We start from the raw sequence: 7,242 nt of genomic DNA, 5'->3' as shown, positions 1-7,242 counted from the left end.
CCTCTTCAGCCTCTTCAGCAGAAGAAACCCTAGTTCCAAGGACTACTAGAAACCAGGCATTTCAGGGCTGTTGAGCAGTGCAGCAAGGCGGGCTGGACAACCTCCTGAGTATGCGCTTTGAGCAGATCACTTCAAGGGAACACACATTTTCCAGGATGCTGAATACAGAGGCTGCCCACACTTTCCACACACTGAAGAGTTGCTGAGAAACACCACTGAGAACATTCTTCTGTTTTGTTGCAGAAATAAATGAAACTGTGGAGAGAGGAAAAGAACAAGAAGTGGAAGAGAAAGCAGGCAGAGCATTCCCAAAACCAGCATGTTGTGTTATCTTGAAATACTTCTGCAGCTGTCGGCATAGTTTCATTTAGACAAAAAGTACATTAATTGGTGGAGATATGACTCTTAAAAAGATGTCATATGTTATGCGATAAACGTGCAATTACTAAAAGCAATTATTTTTATCTAGAATGCATAGCATAAATATTCTGAATTATCACTTGTGTTTGCTACATAAAATCCTACTTTAATTGGCATCTTTCCTTACTTTTAATAGTAAAAACTCACAGCGCTGTGAAACATCCAAACTGGGATAACAAAATCACGAAGCTTACATTCAGAGTGCTAAGGACATCAGAAATAATACTCTTAAATGCAGCACTAATTTTAAATATCAGTGATAAAAATCTACTCCATCTCTCATTCTTGAAATCTCAGTAACAGAAATCTATTTTTTTAGCAAAGTTTTTTTACGCTACTAATGCTCTTAGGTTGGGGATGGAGGGGAATGAAAAACGGTAACAAAACAAAGAGCTAGCACATTATGTACAGAAACGAGGTGAGAAGATGCTTAAATACTTCTTTTTGGGCCATCTTACAGAGTCTCCAATAATCACTCCTAGGTGACTGCAAGTAGTCTGGCAAGTATTTGCATTGAGCAAGGACTGTTCAGAGGAGACTGCATCCATTAACCATGAGATTACTGCAACACGATGGATATGTGGGGACCTCCATAGGGCTGTACGCTCAAGGGAGGAGCAAAAAGCAACATGCCCTTCAAAGCAAAGCTCCAAATGCACCACATTACACTGTGCTATGACCTGAGAAACCAGTAAGATGCTGCTACTAAACCTGTCACAAGCCAAGACAACCAGAAAACCTAGAGGATCTTAAGCAAAGAAAGAATGTAAAATCCTAAACAAACAAACAAAAAACACTTCAGAGGAAGAGGAACTAAGGAGCAGAGAAATAAACTCTCAACAGCAGCTGCAGCAAGAACTTGCAGTATGAGAAGCACAACACCGGTAGCTTCTCTGGGAGGAAGAGGTCTGGGGGTTTCAGGTGCAGAGGTGAGGAGCCGCTGGGCTCTGCAGAGACCACAGCTATTCACAGGCACAACCACAGCAGGGAAATGACTGCATACAGGATGGACAAATATATCGTAAGCCATTATACTTCCTTCAGTTTAATATTACAAGCAAGGTTAAAAAATATATATATACTTTTTTCCCCCCTAAATAGGATCTCTACACAACAAGAAGCTTGCTTAAGGTGAACATGGGATTAATATACATATATACACACACACACACACACACATATATATATAAAGCGCTGGTATCCACTTTGGGTCAGATTTGATTTTTCTAATGGACCATGTAAGCCATTTTGGCTTTTAAGGCATCATATTTTTAGGAAATCTACTATGCCTGTTTTTCTGTCTCACATCTTTCCTGCTTATAGTTATACATAAGCAATTCCATGTTTTGCTCTCCTCGTTCATCAGAGCTGCAAAGTATCCCATTCACAGACATCCTGATGCAAGCAGTTTTGCAAACAAATATTTAGAGAGCGAATAAGAGTCCTAGGATTAAGGAAAAAGCAGGTTAGCAATTTTAACTGACACATAATGGAAAACCACTTCTTTGAAAAATGTTTTTGGTGAATATTTCTGCATATTATTAGTGCCTTTTTAATCACACAATCCATGAATTACTGAAGACACTCTTTGCAGACCTTCACAGAGCAAACAGCTCTCCCTTAAGTCCTTCCTTTTTATAAAAACAAAATGTTAAAACAAATTACACAGTGCCAGTCCCCAAAATAAGCAATCATCTGTGTAAAATATTATATAGGAGAGGTATTCCAGAGAAAATTTCTGTATGTCCTGTGAGTTTTCTGGGCCTTAAAAATAAAACATAATGACCAAACCCATGTCCTCATGATTGAAAATCTTAAGCATCCTCGTTGCCATGGTTATGCTCTTGGGCTAACTGTCCTTCCTCAGAAAACAGAAAATGAGAACAAAATCTGAAACAAACTACATTATCTTTCAAAGGAGAAGAAAAAAAAAGCCCAGCTGGGTCAGTTACCGCTTATTTTCCTGTGTTGCTGGAGAATTTCTCTGGCTACAGAAATTCGAAATCTGCCACTTCATTCTCATCGTTCAGCTTTGCAAGATAGCTCCCTTTTCTATTACAAAGTTTTACTTTTTTGTTGTTGTTGCTGACAGGGAGAAAGTCTGCACATTTAAAAAGGGGGAGGGATAGATCACAGCGAATGTTAAGTACCAAATCATGCAAGATCCACTAAGTTCTCAAATCCTATTAGTTTGAGAAGAGATGAAAACGTACTCAGGATCTTCTCTGATTTAGCCTTCAATTTAATTACTCTCCTCTCCCTGTGCTGAAAATTATCTGGAATAACTCCTTCACTCATCTCCTCTGAGAAGTCAACCATAATCTAATATGAACCTGTTTTTATATAATACATGGGGAAGAGAAAGAGCAAGAAAAATAACAACGGCCTAATTTCCAAATTAGCTCAGCTCCATCAGTGTTCACTTGCTTTGATTAGATCTGAGTACTTTGCATTTTTTGAAAAGTTAGGTCTCCTAAGGTTTTAGGTTTTACTCCTAAAATCAAGCCAATTTGCTTTTTTTTTTTTTTTTAAAAAAAAAGAACACTTAAGAAATAACATAGAAAAACTGAATGCTTAGTTACATTATTAAATCTAATTAACCTGACAACTGTTTTCCATAAAATTGATAAAAACCAGTAGTAGTTTTCTGACTTAGGCAGACTGAAGCTTTTTCACGTTTTGATGTATAAAAACATAATCAAAAACATTGACATCAATGTATTTTAATGAATTGGGGCAGAACAATGCATACACTGCTTACATGATGCTTATATCGATGGTACACAAACACAGAATAAAAAAAAGTAACAGACCTCTGGTCAGTCTTGCAGAACACAGCTGGAATTTCAGAGCTGTGAAGATTCCTGTTGACAGCAATAATTTTAGTTCACGGGCAGATGGGGAAATTAAAATGAGATGAGGCGTAAGTTTCTGCTGTCTCAAAGGAGCTAAAAATCAAATTGTTACATAAAGAAAATACTCAGGTTGCCTAAGCTCTATGAGGGAACAGCCGATGTAAAATTAACACAAATAACAAGAGCAGGGAGTTGGATGGAAGATGCTGATTTCTGCTGAGATGGAAAACCATCTGCCCCAGCATCATCTGCTTAGGTCTGCATCATCTGAGTACTTGGCAGATTTGCTGCCCTGGACTGATGCCTCATACCAAAACACGAGCAACGGAAGAGCTAACAACCTTGGAGAACCAACAATGGGAAGATGACAGTTATCCTTCCCCCATCCTCTATGGTGCAAGGGCAAGCAGGCACGGAGAGATATTTGGGGGTAGAATGTGTCGTATTTTGCAGATGCCAGTTCAGCAAATCTTATCAATTAATTTTATTAATTCTTAATAAATAATTCTGCCATCAAATACTCTGAGGTCTAGGTCCTCTCCCTTTACTCAACATGATAAAACTGCATTCGGGCTTAGTCTCTGTATACACAAAGGTTATCCAAGCAATCCAAGCAAACAAAATTCTGGAACTCCAAAGTTAGGAAATGCCCAGTTTCGCAACCCTAATGTCGAAACCTTTCTTTTTCTTTTCTTTTTTTTTTAAGGAGATACTTACTTTCCTTGTGGAACTTCTGAATTCTGGTAAATCGGTGTTTATCTTTGCTAAGAAGCCTTTACCTAATCTGCAAAAATCCTACACTTGAAAAGCAAAAAGTCACCATATGAGAATTCACAGGCATAGCGACAGTGCTCAGTGTTAGAGCTGGGACCTCAGTGATAACTCAGAGGGTTATCACTTTTACTAGTAGAATAGCTGCTCTCTGACAGACCTAAATCCTCCTGGTCTAATCCTGCCATGTTGTCTGACTCCCAGCGCTGTAGGCATCCCTGTCATCTTCCTCTCATTCACAACACGCTTTAGTCTTCTCCTTAGGTTTTCTTTTCCTGCAATCCAAGCTGGTTCTGTGATGGTGTTTTCATATTACTTCAAAAGATAGTATTTGAGGTCAATGCTATGCTCATGATATTCTAGAAGTTGTTGCTTCCTACAGCGAGGTGGCATATGTTACACAACAGTAGCAAGGATGGCTACCCATATTGAGAAACTTCTGATACTCCACAGGTGACGCATTCACACCGCATAATGTTCCACCTGCCCTATAGGAATAATAGGGAGAACGGGGGGAACAACACGGAAGAGCTCTGATGAGATCTGTGACACAAGTGATCACCTTCTTCCAGACTAGCAGGCACCTCTTGACATGTCTACATCTCCCTGCGTTTTCCATTAGATTACTTTTGTACCACTCAAGTGCTGAGGCAAAACAAATGGAGGCTGCACCTCAACACAACTGTTTAACTGCTCCCCTTCAGCCATGAGTGCAGAATTGCTGAAGGTTTTCCAGAAAACTTTCCACAGCATTTTTAAATAATATATTTTAATTATGTGTTTGTAGAAATGTTAAGTTACTCTGATCATGGATATGAAGGCCGATAGGTACAAACTGGCAATTTTTTCAAGTGAATTGCTTTATCTGCTGGGAAAGGGTGAGGGGGTTGAATTATTCATCTGTCAGAGGGCGTTAAGTTGTAAGCTTTCCTGAAATAACTTTCTTCAAAGGGCTCCCAAAACTTTCACAGTCTATACAGACCTCATCTTGTTCATTTCAAAAACAAAAGAGCAAATAAGGAATTCCCACTGTGTGATTTTTCTCAAACCTATTTTTTTCCCAATTTGCTCAAGGTTTTTGTTTCCAAAAATAGAATTTGCAGCAAAAGTGAGCAATGTTTACATTTTAAGTCATCAAAATTACATCATAAGAAACATACAATTTACCTTAGACAACACAGCTTTATTTACATAACTTGTTTGTTTTAGACTCATGAGGACAAGCAGGAAATATCCTTTGTTTTAATTCTCATCCTTTCACAACCTCAAAGCCTGCCCTTTTTAGACTTTCTCATGAAAAACATGATTTTTATTCAAACTACTTTTTTTTTTCCTCCCTCCCTTTCAGACTCCTTAGTACAAGTGAACTCATTTTTTTTTTTGCTGAGGTAAATTAAAATCTCCAATCAGCAGCGTAATAGCTTTTAACAACTGTTTAATACCAACGTACAGCATGGGATTGTTTATATTTGAGACTATATTTTGAAGTTGCCAAGTGTTTAAAAGTTAGATGAAGCTTTTAAAACATAATTTCATGCAACTTTCACCTTCACTAATGAGTTTGCTAAAAGCTGTGTGCTAGTAATAGAAAAGACGAAAAATTCTGAGTAAAATTAAATTCAGTTGTAAATTCTGCCTAAAATTTTTAGACTGAAACCTTCTGTGAAGACAGAAACTGAACAGTTTTCCTGATCCTGCACTTTAAATATACCATTAAGTAGTACAATTAAGTAAGCATATAGTACATTTATAAGTAAAATAAATATCTTTCTCATAAATGTTTTGAGAAATACTTTGAAGCAAAATAAAAGTCAAGCTTACCATTAAATCTGCACCTTATTTACATTTTTCCACATGAATTAAGGTCTTAGTCTTCTTGCTCTATTGTACAATGGACTTATCTGCTTCATCAACAAGCACACATCTAGCTCAGCTACTGAGAATGCAATAGCAGGGAAATAAAAAGTCCTACTGCACATTACCTGTCACTTCTTGGAACCTCCCACTCACTTCCGAAATTGGGGAACCGTCAGAAATCCTCCTTTTCTGCAAAAAGATAATAAATGGAGCTTGACATACATTACCACACAAACCTGAAGCGCAGTTTTGATATGGAAATTTTAAGAAATCTTCCCACGGAGCTTGGCTTTTATTTCCCAGAGCCTCAGTGCAGTGATTGCTTCTGACAGAAACCAGAGGCCATGCATTTGTATCAAATGAATCAAGATTTTGATGTTGCACTTAATACGAAAATCTATTAAGTAATCCTGATAAAAAGCATTCACACCAGTCTTTTTCAAATATCGTTTCTTCCCCTCTTCATTTTTTCCCTCAAATTTCATTTCTTCCCTCTCCCAAGCTAGCTTGTAACTACTCAGTGCAGAATTATTTAGTGCTTGTGTTACAGTAGCAGTAGTAGTTCTGGTAATAAGTTATGACTCTTTATGCTCTTGGTACTGAACAGGCAGCATTCATGAAGTTTAGACACTGGCCAATTCCATAAGTTTACTAAATCTATATAAAGTAATTCCAAAATTCTCTAAGCAACTGAATAGTTGTACTATGCATAAGCCTAGAACAAGAATGTCTGGATACTTATGATAAATATGTAAATAAGCTAGGTTTTATCTTTGTTACAATCAATATATATGATCGAAAAAAAATGATGGGTCATGCTAAAACAACTACAACAGGGCAGACAAGGCATTTATTGTAACACCATTTTAGGTCATATACTTTTAATAATGCAGACTTACAACATTGTTATATCAGCTTATATTTAGCATGAAATACTTTCTAAGGCTTACCCAGTTCTTCTGTCCACAAGATTTTGGGGGGTTAAAGACAGAGGAATCTCTACAACTTTTCCACAGAACTTTCTGGACTTGATACCCACATGGAAATCTGCTGTGAGTATATATTATTACACACTGGATATTTTTCACAAGCACTGGAAGGACGTAAGCTGTTTATTTTTGCTGAAGAAACAATTGTCTGCCTTTCATTTTGCTTGAGAAAACAAAGCAGGCAAACAGTGATTCATTCTGCAAATAAGAAGCTCTCCATAGACTAGCTTAAACCGGAGCATCTCTATGGCAGTAGCTACTTAATATTTAAGTGGAAAGTTAAAATCCCCAAGTATATTACTACTCGACACAATAGGCCAGTGCTTGCTACTATGATATTATTAACTGAA

The 7,242-nt window shown here is 37.4% G+C and overlaps 1 long non-coding RNA gene across 1 annotated transcript; it reads right to left on the bottom strand.

Moving 5' to 3' along the window:
• Nucleotides 1–127: 127 nt before the first annotated feature.
• On the bottom strand, nt 128–6,098 carry LOC148595684 (uncharacterized). The gene is made up of 2 exons (XR_015913103.1): nt 6,029–6,098; nt 128–255 (listed from the first exon to the last, which is right to left on the bottom strand). It is a non-coding gene; the product is annotated as an uncharacterized LOC148595684 (long non-coding RNA).
• Between the last annotated feature and the right edge of the window lie 1,144 nt (nt 6,099–7,242).

The sequence above is a fragment of the Tinamus guttatus genome, unplaced genomic scaffold, assembly GCF_059628265.1.
Source record: "Tinamus guttatus ecotype Peru unplaced genomic scaffold, ASM5962826v1 Tinamus_guttatus_pri_ptg000076l, whole genome shotgun sequence".
Taxonomy (NCBI): domain Eukaryota; kingdom Metazoa; phylum Chordata; class Aves; order Tinamiformes; family Tinamidae; genus Tinamus; species Tinamus guttatus.
This window is presented reverse-complemented; position numbering and strand designations above follow the sequence as displayed.